Below are 15,044 nucleotides of genomic sequence, written 5' to 3' on the forward strand. Positions count from 1 at the left end.
TCTCTCTAGTTGTGGCACATGGGTTCTGTATTTGCAGCATGCAGGCTCTCTAGTTGTGTTGCGTGGGCTCCAGAGCACGTGGGCTCTGTGGTTGTGGCACACAAGCTCTCTAGTTGTGGTGCAGGGGCTCAGTAGTTGCAGTGCACAGACCTAGTTGCCCCGCAGCATGTGGGATCTTAGTTCCCTGACCAGGGATCGAACTGGCATCCTCTGCATTGTAAGACGGATTCTTAACCACTGGACAACCAGGGAAGTCCCTGGGTATCCTTGTCTTATTCCTGATTTTACAGGACAAGCTTTAAACTTTTCACCAGAGTATGATGTTAGATATGAGTTTGTTACAAATGGCCTTCATTATGTTGAGAATTGTTTCCTCTATACACACTTTGATGAGAATTTTTATCATGAATGGGTGTTGAATTTTGTCAAATGCTTTTCCTGCATCTATTGAGATGATCATGTGATTTTTATGCTTTGTTAATGTGGTGTATTGCAGTGATTGATTTGCAGATATTAACCCATCCTTGCATCACTGAAATAAATTTCACTTGATCATGATGTATGATCCTTTTTATATATTGTTGATTCGGTTTGTTAATATTTTGTTGAGAATTTTTGCATCTGTATTCATTAGATATGTTGAACTGTAATTTTTTATTTTTTAGTGTCTCTATCTGCTTTTGGTATTAGGGTAATGATGACCTTATAGAATAAATTTGGGAGTACTCCCTCCTCTTCAATTTTTCTGGAATAGTTTGTATTTTCTGGTTGCTTTGAAGTTCTTCTATGTTAATTTTCATCTTATTTTAGTTTCTTCCCTCATGATTTGGTGATTTTCTTTGGTGGTATTCTTACATTCCTTTCTCTGTAGTTTTTGTGCATCTACTGTAAGTTTTTGGTTTGTGGTTACCATAGGCTCCATATATGTTGAGCTATAACTATATCTACTTGTTTTAAACCAGTAGTCATTTAAATTAAAACACATGCTAAAAGATCTATGGTTTTTATTCCCCTCTCCCATATTTTGTGTTTTTGATGTCATATTTCACATCTTTATGTTTATCCTTTGCTGATTAGAGTAGTTATAAATGTTTTTTTTTTTTTACAATTTTTGTCTTTTAATCTTTGTTCTAGCTTATTTAAATGGTTGATTGTCAGACTTTATATTTTTGTCTTTATTAGTAAGATTTTTCTTTTTCCTATAGATAGTTATTTCTTGTTATAGCCTTTTCTTTTCCACTTAGAGAAGACCCTTTAACATTTCTTTTAAAGTTGGTTTACTACTGATGAACTCTTTTAGTTTTTGCTTGTCTGAGAAGTTCTTTATTTCTACTTTAATTTTTAATGATAATCTTACTGACTAGAATATCCTAGGTTGCAGGTTTTTCCCTTTTAGCACTTTTGAATTTCTGCAGAGAAATCAGCTCACAGCTTAATAGGGATTCCCTTGTATGTGACTCCTTTTTTTTCTCTTGCTTCCTTTAGAATTCTCACTTTAACTTCTGCCATTTTAATTATGGTTCTATTGTGGGTCTGTTTGGTTCATGTTTTTGGAACCTCTTGCCCTCCCTGTACCTGGATATCTGTTTCCTACTTCATGTTTGAGACGTTTTCAGCCATAATTTTGTCAAATATACTTTTCACCATTTTCTCAGTCTTCTTCTTTTGGGATCCCTATAATGCAAATGTTGGTGCTCCTGATGTTGTCCTAGAAGTTCCTTAAGCTGTTCTCATTTTTTAAATTTGTTTTTCTTTCTGCTCTTCTGATTGGGTAATTTCCATTATTCTATATTTCAGGTCAGTTATGCATTCTTCTGATAGTCTGCTCTTAATTCCTTTTAGTATGTAATTTTTTCAATAAATGTTATTATTATTGGGAATAGACAAGACCAGAAAATGAAAGCATTCTGTTTATGACTAATAATTTCTAGGTTATATTTGTTTTCTTTTTTTTAAACATCTTTATTGGAGTATAATTGCTCCACAGTGGTGTGATAGCTTCTGCTTTATAACAAAATGAATCAGCTATACATGTACACACATCCCCATATTTCCTCCATCTTGTGTCTCTCTCCCACCCTACCCATCCCACCCCTCTAGGTGGTCACAAAGCACCGAGCTGATCTCCCTGTGCTATGCAGCTGCTTCCCACTAGCTATCTATTTTACATTTGGTAGTGTATATATGTTCATGCCACTCTCTCACTTTGTCCCAGCTTACCCTTCCCCCTCCCCGTGTCCTCAAGTTGATTCTCTACACCTGCATCTTTGTTCCTGTCCTGCCGTTAGGTTCTTCAGAACCTTTTTTTTTTTTTTAGTTAATGTATTCTTCAATTTTGACTGTTTCTTTTTTATATTTTCTAGGTAGTTGTCAAAATTCTCACTCTGTTTATCTATTTTTTCCGTAATTCAGTTAGCACTTTTATAACTTGTACTTTGAACATTTTATCTTGTAAATTATTTATGTGTTTTATTATTTGTTTTTCAGAAGTTTTCTCTTGTTCTTTAAATTAAAACAAATTCCTCTGTTTTTTAATTTTGCTTAACTTTTTCTGTCTCTATGAAATTAGGTAAAAAAATTACCTTTTGAGGTTTTGAAGGGGTGTCCTTGTGTGGATGCATCCCTATATAGTCTCTGTGTGCCCAGTGGCTTTGATGGGAGAGCTGGATCTGATGTGTGCCTGAGTCAGTCATGTCTTTCCCCAGAGTGTGCTGGCAGCTAGCACCATGGTAAGAGGTGGGGCTGGAGATGGAGGGCTAGGGCCAGAGACAGGTTTAAGCTGGAGCTTCTCCTTTGCTCAGTGGACAGAACTACCCTATGGGGGCGTGGGGACAGGTTCAAAGTTGCTGGAGCAGAAGCCCTGAGGGTCGGGTCCAAGCTGGCTCCATTCCCTTTAAGTGTGACCTCTCCTCCTTCCTTCCAGTACCAGCAACGTTACCCCAGAGGGAAAAGGTGCTGGAGCAAGAGGGCTGGTTCAGGCCCTCAGCATGGGTTTGGGCATTGACTGTGGTGGCACCACCTGCGGTCAGATTCCCAGACTGCTTCTGATGTGCTGCCTCCATAAGAACCAGTAATGGCTGCCCCTGCTAAGATGCTGCTCTCTCTGTGTCTGAGCCATCTTTGTCCCTTGCAAATGAGCTCTCCCCTCAGTAACTGCAGCCCTTACTCCAGTGTAAAGCTGCTTTGTGGGGCAAGCAGAGCCATAGCAAGTGCTTGCCTCAGGCATGTGCTGGGGCAGCTGCAGGAAACTGGCCACTGTCCCACGCAGTTTCGGTCCACCCTCTCCACCCTGTTTCAGGAGTAAGCAAGTGTGGGCACGTTCCTCAGGAGCAAAGTCCAGACCTCCCACATCCCTCCTGTTCCACCAGCCCTCCTACCAGCCAAGGGGACTCATCTTCCTGGTTCGGACCCCAGGGTTGGGACACTCAATATATGGCTCAAACCACTCACTCCCCAGGGAGGCTCTTCACCCTTGTAAGCCACCTCCTCTTCTGAGTCCCCTCCCAGGGGCACAGGTCCTGACCTGATTGCTTCTCTTTCTTCCTACCTGATTCTGTGTGCATCTTTATTACACCCTTGGCTCTGCAAGAGTCTTTCTGCCAGTCTTCAGTGAGTTTTCAATAAGAATTTCTCCACATGGAAATGCATTTTTGATGTGTTTGTGTGGGGAGGTGAGTTCTACATCCTTATACTCTACCATCTTGATCTCCCTTCAAAGTGCAGTAGGTTTTTTCTGTTTTTTTTTTTTTATGTTTTGTTAAGAAAAAGGGACAAATGCATTTTCAGAGCTGTTTGACATTCAGAAAAGTTTTTGATAGCTGTCTGTTACCATGACGTGCACTTTCTGTTTAACTGTCTTGAGCAGTATTGAGGTACAAGAGAGGATATTAGTAAACAGGCAGATAGAGGTACTTTCAATCTTTATATGAATACAATCTTTGTTCACTAGCAAGACAGTTCATCTTTGTGTATACATGGGTCCTGTGAGAAAACTCTGAGGCTTGAACACTAGTGTTTTGTTGTGCAACCTGTCCTAAAAGGGTTGTAAAAAAAATCTTGTAATGAATTGGGGCACTTGCTGCAGAGACCAATGGACCATCCTAATTTTAATAACTGTACAATGACATCAGATACTAAGAGAAGAACAGCTTACAATTTTAACTTACATAGTTGTCTACCAGTGAATTCTTCCCAGCCTTCAAAAGAACAATTCAACACAAATATCAGGCTTACTGCAAATATATTTAAATTTTTGAACGGTTTGTACAACTTATGGAGAAGAAACGTTCCCCTATTAAGTGTAATATATGTCAGAATAATAATAAGCAAGAGAGATGACTATAATGACCAGTACATAGTCAGAGAAAAAGAAAGATTAAAAGGTGTCTTAATTTTCCATTATACTAATTGAGTGACTATTGAGAAAGCTGTGAAAAAACATAACCATTAAAAATAAAAACGATATGCATTTCTGGTAAGAGTAGTGGCATATGTGTGTTTGTTTATACAGCAAATGTGACTATTCATAGTGCTTTTAAAATAGAAGATATAATTATGGGTCTAGAGCCATAGCTGTGCTTACCTGTCTGGAAATGCACCTGGGAGGAGAGAGATGTTTTTCCTTCTTCTATTTGTTACGTAGGTCATTTGCAATTCCCTAGTTTGATATAGAGAACTATTTACCACTCTCTACATTATCTATAGACTATGCAGAAGAAAAAATTCATACTCAAGGAAATTTGGGAGCCACATGATTGTAGTTGATCTGGAAATAAAGAGTAGCTTATCTGTTGGCAAAATACAGAATAGAATAGAATAGAATAGAATAGAAGAAAAGAAAAGAAGAGAAAAGAAAAATAACATGGGCTTTAAAATCAGAGAAGAATTCTAGCCGTGATATTTAGTGTTCTTCACCTTCAGAAGTAAAAGCAGAGAACTGAATTCATTGGAATTCTGTTTCCTTCTCAACAAAGGAGTCAGGCCACTGTCAGGAACCATGACTGTCAAAACATCACAGGATTAAATAAATTTGATGCATTTGTTATTATAACAGAAGAGTTACTTTATAGACATTTTCCATGTCATATTGTCTTGGGTTTGAATTCTGGCTCTGCCACTTCCTAGCTGTGTGACCTTGGGCAAGTTGTTGAATCACTCCTTGCCTTTGTGACTTTGTCTCCAAAGATGGATAGTGATGCAAAGCCTAATTCTGATGGGAGATGGCACACCTGGAAAGTTGTAATAGTAATAATAAGAATAGCTAACCACAACTATGAAGTTATTGGGTATCTTTCACCTAAGTGCTTTATACTTATTAAATCCATTTACCTCCCAACCTAATGGTATAAGTACTTATAAATTATTATTATGAAGTATTATTATCCTCATTTTAAAGATGATGCAATGTTCTCTTAAGTAAGGAACATATATAAAGTTATACAGCTAACATGTAGTGGAGCCAGAATGCCAACCTGAGCAGTATGGCTCCAAAGCTATTCATCTTCATATTTATCCTTATTAAAAAGATCTCCAGCTCTCTGCATTGCTAATGCCTATAAGCATGCTGGATAAATTAAGGTCAGATAGCAAAATAGCCCAAGTAAAGATGAGGAGATACCCATTCATAGTTTCCATATACTGTCCAGAGTTCACATGGTAATACTTAATCAAGTACTGTTTCCCCTTTATTCATTCTTCCATAGGTACATGTCTTTTATCTCCATAAGGAGACAATAGCCTTCCTTACGGCAGGAGGTATTTCAAACTTCTTGTTTTTTGCTAATATTGTGGGTAATAAAGAGACAACTCATATTCCATTTGAACCCCCTTTCTAATCATATAGTAAACAATCAATGCATAGATATTGACCTGAACTCTGATTATATAGTAAACAATCAATGCATAGATATTGACCTGATTCTTAATAGTAGTCATGCCTTTCCAGTCTGCCAAGTTGATTGGCATACATTTCAGATCAAGTCAGCTTTCAGTGGCATAGATGTCATTTATAAATTCCCACTGGCTATCTCTTGCCACATAATTTTCCATGTCCCTGCAAATGTCTGTTTGCAGTAGGAAAACTCAGCTCTTGAGTTGAATGCAGGCAAAGTATTCCTCTTGTTAGGCAGAGAGCATAGAGACCCATTGCAGAACAGTTCACATAAGCAGTGGGCTTATAAATAATCTTCACCCTGGCAAAAATATAATCAGAAGGGATCCAAGGTGAATGGTGTTAAAATCTGGGAAAACAAAGGCAGATGGACAGTTTGTACCAAATGGTCTCCTGCGCACATGCACAAAAGAAATATGTGAATTGTTGAAAGAAAGTGCAAGTCTGTTCAAGATGTAATTTTACAAGCTGACGAAGACCCAGACAGGAGAATGTACATTGCATTGGGATTTTGAATGTCCAGCTTGGCACTACCTAATCATTTTTCTCTGCCTGCTTTTAAAAATTGTGTTCATTTGTTACTGATATTCAACCTCTGCATGTCCTTGCTTCTCTGAGTTAAAATCTTTTGTTTTCTGACACAGTAAAGCAGGAATCCTGCAGTTTAGAGTATTGTAGTCAACTTCTTGCTAAACTGTCACTTGTCTAAAATGCAGGTATGCAGACAAAGTGCTGACAAGTCAATTACTGTGAAGAGGGAAACTTCTGGGGAAGGCACTAAACCTGCCTACCATGAAGCACTTGTCTTAGTCAAATGCATTCCAACGCCTGTCTAGACAGTGGGGCTGATGTGGGGTTGATTATGTTTAATGATTTGACATATTATTAGTGTGATTAAGCACCCACACCTTAAAAGTGAATATAGCATGTAGGAGGTAGGACTATGCTCTTGTGGAAGACTTTTGTTCATCTCACGCCTCTGTCCATTTCCAACAATTGCTTGCAATTTATACACTTATTCCTTTATTCACCAAGGTTGTATTGAGTGCCAACTCTGCACCAGGCATTATGCTAAGAACTAGGTATATAAGGGAAGAGAAAAGAGCTTCCCTGCTCTTTTAGAGTTTATATTCAATGTCAATAAAATACAATAAACGTGTTAAATATATAAATTAGATAATTTCAGTTGGTGATAGCTAATATAAAGAATAAAAACAGTGATTTGAAATTAATTGCTCTGGTTCAGGCTACTTATGACTGAGTGGTTAGGACGTTGTCTACTGAGCAAAAGTAACTTCTAATCTGAGATCAGAAAGTCAAGAATAAGCCGTGTATGTGATAATCTGCGTGGAGGGGTGTAGTCTGGATAGAATTAACAGCCAGTGTAAACATCCCATATAGGAACTAAGCTTGTCAAACTGGGCATGTTCAGGGAACAAAAAGGCTGAAGTGTGACATGGTGACTGGGGCAGGAGGAATGGGGAGATACTAAGAGATGAACTCAGATAGGTAAGCATGGCCAGATCATGTTGTCTGTAGTAAGACACGTAGATTTTATTCTGTGATGAAAAACCACTAGAGGTTTTTTGAGCAAGTGAATGACAACAATATGGTATATGTTTTCAAAAGATCATTTTTATATGCTAGGTAGGAAACAGAGGCCAAGAGGCAGAGATACTAAATAAAAGGCATACTTTTAGGTGAAAGATGATGGTGATTTGAAATGAAAACAAGAGGTTTCCCTTCCAGAAACTGCAGAACAAATGGTAACATACCCTCTCACAGGGAACAATTATAAACACTGGAAGCATATTTTAAAATAAACACAACTACTTACTGGCACTAGAGAGTAATCAGAGGGTAACTTTCTATTAGAGAGGTAGAAATGGGATGAGAGTTGACTCTTAAATACCTGCCTCTAGAATAAAACTGAATAATATTCAGAGAGAGGTAAGAAAAATCCAGAATCTCTATGATGTGTCTTCCAAAATGTGTAGTATAAAATAAAAAATAATTAGACATAAAAAGAAACATAAAAAATGTGACCTATTATCACATTTCTCTTGAACCATAGTCAAGAGAAAGAAACAATCAATTATAACTAAACTGAGGTGACATAAACATCTGAATTATCAGACAAAAACTTTAAAGCAGTCATTGTAAATATGTTCAAGGGCTCAAAGGGATATATGTTTATAATAAATAAAGAATGAAACTTAGTAGGGAAATTTAAATAGCATTTTTAAAAACCCAACCAAATAGAAATTTTAATACTTAAAAGGTCAATACTATAAGAAAAATTCACTATATACACATCGAGTCAGATTGGAAATGGCAAAAAAGAAAAAAAAATGTCAGTGAAGTTGAAGATATATAAAATTATTCAATTTGAAAAGAAAAAGAAAAATGATTGACCCTTGAAACAATATTAAGTGGTCACACATGTGTGTACTTTAACTTTTAAATGGAGAGGAGAATGAGGCAGGAAAAAAATATGTAAAGAAACAATTGCTGAAAATATCACAAATTTGGTGAAAAACATGAAGTTATGAATTAAAAAACTCCATAGCCTAAATTTATTGTAAAACATTACCTTATAGATACAGAAGTTATTTATTCCAAGCAGGATAAAATGCAAAAACAGACATAGCCAGGCAGACCATACTCTATGCTCCAATAACTAAAAACTGGTGATAAAGAAAGAAATCAAATTTCATGCAGGGAAAAAAACAGTAAGAATTCTCATCAGAAACTTGGGAGGCAAAAAGACAATATAATTGCAGTCTTAAAGTGCCAAAAAAAGAGAATCAGCCCAGAATTCTCTATTCAGCAAAAATATCCTTCAAAAAGAAAGACAAACTAAAGACATTTTCGATAGATGAAAACTGAGATAATCTGTTGTTTCCAGACCTACAAGAAATGCTAAAGTGGTGGAGCTGAAAAAGAATTCTACTAGATGCAAACCGAGAAGAAATGAAAAAACACTAGAAATGATATATTGGTGAAAGTAAAAGAGGATAGAATTTTCTTCTCTTAATTTCTTTAAAAACGAAATAACTTTTAAAATCAAAGCTTGTAACATGGTATTGTAGAGTTTACAGTGTATATGAATGTGGTGTATATGGTAACAGTAGCACGATGTGTGAGGTAGAGTAGTTTAATGGAAATATATTGTTGCATGTTATGTGACACAGAACAATGTTAATTCCACACAGACTGAGATAGATCAAGGATGCATAGAGCAGACATGCACATGAGAAAAAGCAAGGAAATAACTAGAATGTCACTAAATGAGTTAAAATCGGAAGTCTAATAAAATATTCTAATAATCTAAGAAGGCAGGACAGAAAGAATGTAGGAACAACAAACAGGTGACATGGATAGAAAACAGCAAAATGCCTAAATCAATTAATATCAATAATTTTATCAAATACCAATAGGGTAAACATTGGATAAGAAAACAAGATGTGAAATATATTAATGCCAAAAGATGGACTTTGATATGAAGACACAGATAGCTTGAAGTAAAATTACAGTTTAAAAAATGTCTTGCAAACAGCACGACAAAGCCATATTGCTTATATTATTATCAGACAAAATAGATTTCAAGACGAATATTACAAGAGATAATGATAAAAAGTAATTACAAAAAAAGTTCAATCCTAAAGGAAGACTTAAAGGTCACAACTGCACATGTACCTAATAGCAGAGTTTCGAAATGTATGAAACAGAAGTTGGAAGAACTAAAGGGGAAAAAAAGACAAATCCACAAAAAAGACAAAAGTTGGAGATCTTAACACCCTGGATCAGTATTTGGAAGAAAACCAGACAAAAGGATTAATAAAGGTATAGAAGGCTTGCAAAAAACTTTAAAATCCACCTTGACATTATCTAATTGCATTTCCACATTAGTTCTTGCAACAACAGCAGGATAAAGTCTTTTCAAGTAGACATGGACTATTCATCAAAAATGGACTGTAAAGTAAATGATAAAATACAAATGATTGAATACCTACAGAATACAATCTCTGATAGCAAGAGAATTAAACCAGAAATCAATAATAATAAGCTATGATGAAAAGCCACCAATATTTGAATATTGAGCATCACACTTCTAAATAACTCATGGATCAAAGAAAAAAAACCAAGGGAATTTAGAAAACATTTAAACCTTAATGATAATTAAGGCACATCATATCAAAATGTGCGAGATACACTTAAAGAAGCACTTATAGGAAATGTAGAGTTAAGTGCTTATATTAGAAAAGAAGAAAAATCTACTTTTTTTTCTTCTCCTTAAACTTGGGGGACGGGGAGTAAAGACATGTTATATTCTATCTGTGTTTAGGTAAAACATTTCCTTGGTCCTGGCTGGCAGAGAAATTTACTTGGTGGCAAAAGACAGAATGGATGCTTCATAGAGGTTTCTTCTATTCCATGATTCTAAATCTATAAATATTTCCACGAATCTGTTGGGATCCGCTTTCCTCAGCTTTCGTAGCAGAAGTTCTCAAAACCCCACCCCACTGTGACTCAGTCTTCACCAAGCTCCTGAGCCAGTCATGGTAGGGCAAGAATGTTTACCAGTTTTATTGCACTAACAATGGAGGTTAGAATTCAGCATTATCATCAATGGACACAGTGCCTGTTGGGCCAGGATGTTTCCTTGAATGTCCAGATAATCTCCAAGCCACTCTATTCCATGTTGCCCTTAAAGCTGGAACCTGTCCCATTTTTTTCCCTTGTTAGGATGGGGGTCCTAAATCCAGTCCACTGGCTGTACCAAGTATTTTTCTCTATAATATATCATTTCTTCCTTAAAGGTAGGCAGGTTAGAGCAAAAAGATGAAATTATTGTTGTAAATGTATAGAAAGATTGTGCAAAGACTGTGATTTATATCATGTCCCGGGGTATACAGACGTATTCTGGTCTCATTTTTCCCTTGCAGTTCTATAAATATCTATTGTATGCTTAAACAGTATTCACATATTTACACCTGGTAGCCACACAGGAATATTTCTACTGTCTACCATCTACCATCTCTTTGACAAGTAGGAAGATGTTTCCTTTCTCACCAACCAGAGAAACCTGGGGCCCTTGAGCTTTCCTTCATGCACTTTTTTTCCTGGAAGAACTCTCTTGATTATTCAAGACATTCCATCCACTTTTTGCAAGGCCAGGGGGCCTATGGTAAGAGCACTGGCCTATCTATTAACATGTAAGAACCTTTTATCTTCCAGGGCTCTAATTCTTGTAGGCTTACAATGGGCTCTTAACTCATACTTTCTTATAGAGCTTTACTTTCTTTGAAGGAGATCTAGGCTGCATGGCATCTTTTCTGGATGCTGCTGAGATGTAAAAGTGCTCAAGTACATGCCAACTGTCATGATTGCAATTAAAATGTAATCTCATCATTCTCACTTCACAAAATTTCTTCCATCAAAAAACCCATTTCTATGAAGAAATACAGAAATATATTTACCCTCTGCTTGTCACACTACATGTTTTAAGTGTCACCCACACCATCCCCAAACCATTTTGGTAAGATATGTGGTGACAGCAAAGTCAGAGCTAAAGATTTTCCTTATTAAAAATTGCTGATTGCTTTTCCTTTCAGTGCAGAAATGTGCACCTTAGACACAAAGCCTGGCAATTCGAATTAATTAAAACACATCCATTACCTCCCAAGAATCCAGTGACACACAAAACTAGTTTAAATGGGCAAATAGACCCTGAAAGAAGCCTTTCAAACACCAATGGGAAGTAATTTCCTGTAATTATTTGATAGTGATCAGGGCCAAGAAAATTTCATGAAATAGCTTCTATTTCCATGATCAATAGGGTAATCTTCCTTGACACGTTAAAAATAGCTGGTAACAGGTAAAAACAAGCCTTGACAGATGAGATCAGCAGTCTATGCTTTGAAAGTGTTTGTTGTATCATATTAAAAAAATTTTTTCTATTCAGCTTCAAAAATCTGCTTTGAAGTGTGACACCAATCACTGCATGTCAAACTTAAGATCCTTCTTTACACCTAACTTTACATTGTAGGCACTGTTGCAATTATGGCTGTACTGCCTATCACCATAGGTGCCCAGGACCTTTGGGCCTCAAAGCTCGCTTTACAGCTTGTGGCTTTTCTGACAATCTGGAAAGGTGGCTTTTCCTTTTTTTATTCTCCTCCCTTGGCTATGATGTGAAAAAGACTTGCAGCCTGACCATATTTATTATGGGGCAGAAAATGCAAGACTGATGATAAAAAAAAAAAGAAAATACCTTTGTTAAAGTCCCATATTGGGGATGAAGTTAGAGGCAGAAAGCTGGTCATCAGACGAGTCTACAAATTAACGGATTAGATGACAGCATTTAAATATTAGGAGTGTTTATCTAAAACTATAGGTTTCTGGATTCTCTTGAAAGATCAGAAGCTCTTGAAATAACAGACTTGGGTCCCAAGTGGTCCCATTCAGCTGAATCTTCTTTTCAGACTGGCTTTTCTCTAGGTAGCCTCTCCACCTCATCTGTTCCAACTCATTTATATTTCCTTCTAGGCTCTGTGGGAAGTTTTTTGAGATCCCTGGGTAATGCCTTTGCGTCTTAAAAAAATAAAACAAAAAACCCCCAATATCCTTAGGAAAGAGTGAAAAAAATAACTGGGCCTTATGAATAATAATATATCAATATGAGTGTGTTTAGCCGATTACTTTGACAATTTTACTTAGTATTAATCCTAGCTAGGTTTAGGGGACTCATGACTTTAAGTCTTAAAAATTATAAATGTTGATGCTTTAAGTTCCCAGACATTCATTTCTTAATAAGAAGGTCTTATTTTCATTGAAATATCAATTTTCTACTAAATCTTGTCAAAGGAGTCAGAGATATGCCTGAATCATCTGGGGAAAATGCTTCAGTGAGGCCAGATGATAATCTCAAAAAATGATCCTGGAAATCAAAAGGGTGCCCATATGCAAATGAATTTTAGTTCAGTGACAAAGCCACTCATCTTCAGATCCCCAGGGGTACTTGTCTCTTTTGTCAATGATCTCTGGCTATTTCTATAGTAGGGGGAACATCAGTATCCCTTGATCTAACTTATCATTTGGGATGGATTTTCTAAGATATTCAGAGAGAGAAAGCGGTTTGAGTCTCCTACAAAATAATGACATTCTTATGCCTTATGGTTTTACGCTGGGCTAGTTGTACTCCATGCTACTCTAGTTGACAGTTTCATATTGAGGATTTTTATTACATTGCAATGCGCACATGTGCTTCCTAGTCAGAAAAACATTAGTTTTACTCGTGGCTCCATCACCTTTTAGCTGTGTGACCTTTGTCGACTTGCTTTAGCTCTCAGAACCTCAACCATAAAATAGGTATAGTACGGTTATTTCATACAGTTGGAAGTGTTACATAAGGTAATGGACATGGCAATAACTGACCCAGTGCCTGGCGTTCAGTAGTTATTCAATGAATATTAGTTTCTTCACTTGCCAACAACAACAACAAAAAAGAGCTTCCTTTCTTTGCTTTTCAGCATGTATTTGTGTCACATTTCTTTATACTGAAAATCAGCATTTCCACTTCTATTTCTGGGAAGCTGCAGCTACAGTGTGTCTTACGAAGTATTTATTGATAAATTCTAGTTGCAAGAGAACTCAGCTCAAACTTTAAACAATGAAAGGAATGCAGTGACTCAAATAGATGAAAACTTGAGCTGAGATTTGATCAAGGACCTAAATGACAAAATCAATGTCCAGTTTCTCTCCACATTTTTAGGACTGCTGCCTCATTATTGATACCTGTCTCAGGCAGGCTTTTACCCTCATAATCCACAAATTGCAGTCATCCATTGCAGAGACTACATGTATCCTCATTCATAGTCACTAAAAATAGAAACTGTTATTTTCCCCCTACCTCATTACATAAGTCCCCAAACTGAGTCTCACTGACTTGATTAGCTTGAGTTATGCCATATGACCACTATGACTGGGGAATTGGGGTATGTTTATTAGTAGAGTCCAGTTGGGTTCGCTCCTCTAGCTATACGTGTGGGATTTTCTTATTTAAACATCATAGCTGGGAAATTTAAGTTTATATTTTTTAGGTTTAAAAAAATTTTTTTTTAATTTTTATGTTAGAATATAGTTGACTTACAATGTTGTGTTAGTTTCAGGTGTACAGCAAAATGATTCAGTTATACATATACATATATCTATTTTTAAATTTTTTTTTTCCATTTAGGTTATTACAGAATATTGAGTAGAGTTCCCTGTGCTATACAGTAGGACCTTATTGATTATCTATTTTATGTATAATAGTGTGTATATGTTAATCCCAAACTCCTAATTTATCCCCCCACTGCCTTTCCCCTTTGGTAACCATAAGTTTGTTTTCTAAGTCTGTTTCTGTTTTGTAAATAAGTTGATTGTATCACTTTTTTAGATTCCACATATAAGTGATACCATATGATATTTGTCTTTGGCTGACTTACTTCACTTAGTATGCTAATCTCTGGGTCCATCCATGTTGCTGCAAATGGCATTATTTCATTCTTTTTAATGGCTGAGTAATATTCCATTGTATATTTGTACCACATCTTCTTTATCCATACATCTGTCAATGGACATTTAGGTTTCTTCCATGTCTTGGCTATTGGAAATAGTGCTGCAATGAATATTGGGGTATATGTATCTTTTAGAATTATGGTTTTCTCTGGATATATGCCCAGGTGTGGGATTGCTGGATCATATGGTAGCTCTATTTTTAGCTTTTTAAAGAACCTCCATACTATTCTCCAAAGTAGCTGTACCAATTAACATTCCCACCAACAGTGTAGGAGGGTTCCCTTTTCTCCACACCCTCTCCAGCATTTATTGTTTGTGGATTTTTTGATGATGACCATTTTGACCAGTGTGAGGTGACACCTCATTGTAGTTTTGATTTGCATTTCTCTAATAATTAGTGATGTTAAGCATCTTTTCATGTGCTTTTTGGCCATCTGTATGTCTTCTTTGGAGAAATGTCTATTCAGATCTTCTGCCCATTTTTTTTGATTGGGTTGTTTGTTTGTTTGTTTTTTATATTGAGCTGCATGAGCTGTTTGTAAATTTTGGAGATTAATCCCTTGTTGGTCGCATCATTTGCAAATATTTT

At 36.4% G+C, this 15,044-nt stretch overlaps 1 long non-coding RNA gene across 1 annotated transcript; it reads right to left on the reverse strand.

Moving 5' to 3' along the window:
* Positions 1 to 1,091: 1,091 nt before the first annotated feature.
* Positions 1,092 to 15,038, reverse strand: LOC309622588. Its single transcript, XR_014241005.1, has 2 exons — positions 5,914 to 15,038; positions 1,092 to 5,868 (listed from the first exon to the last, which is right to left on the reverse strand). It is a non-coding gene; the product is annotated as an uncharacterized lncRNA (long non-coding RNA).
* Positions 15,039 to 15,044: the final 6 nt, after the last annotated feature.

Source organism: Balaenoptera borealis (assembly GCF_965194805.1).
Source record: "Balaenoptera borealis genome assembly, chromosome: 2".
Classification (NCBI taxonomy): Eukaryota; Metazoa; Chordata; class Mammalia; order Artiodactyla; family Balaenopteridae; genus Balaenoptera; species Balaenoptera borealis.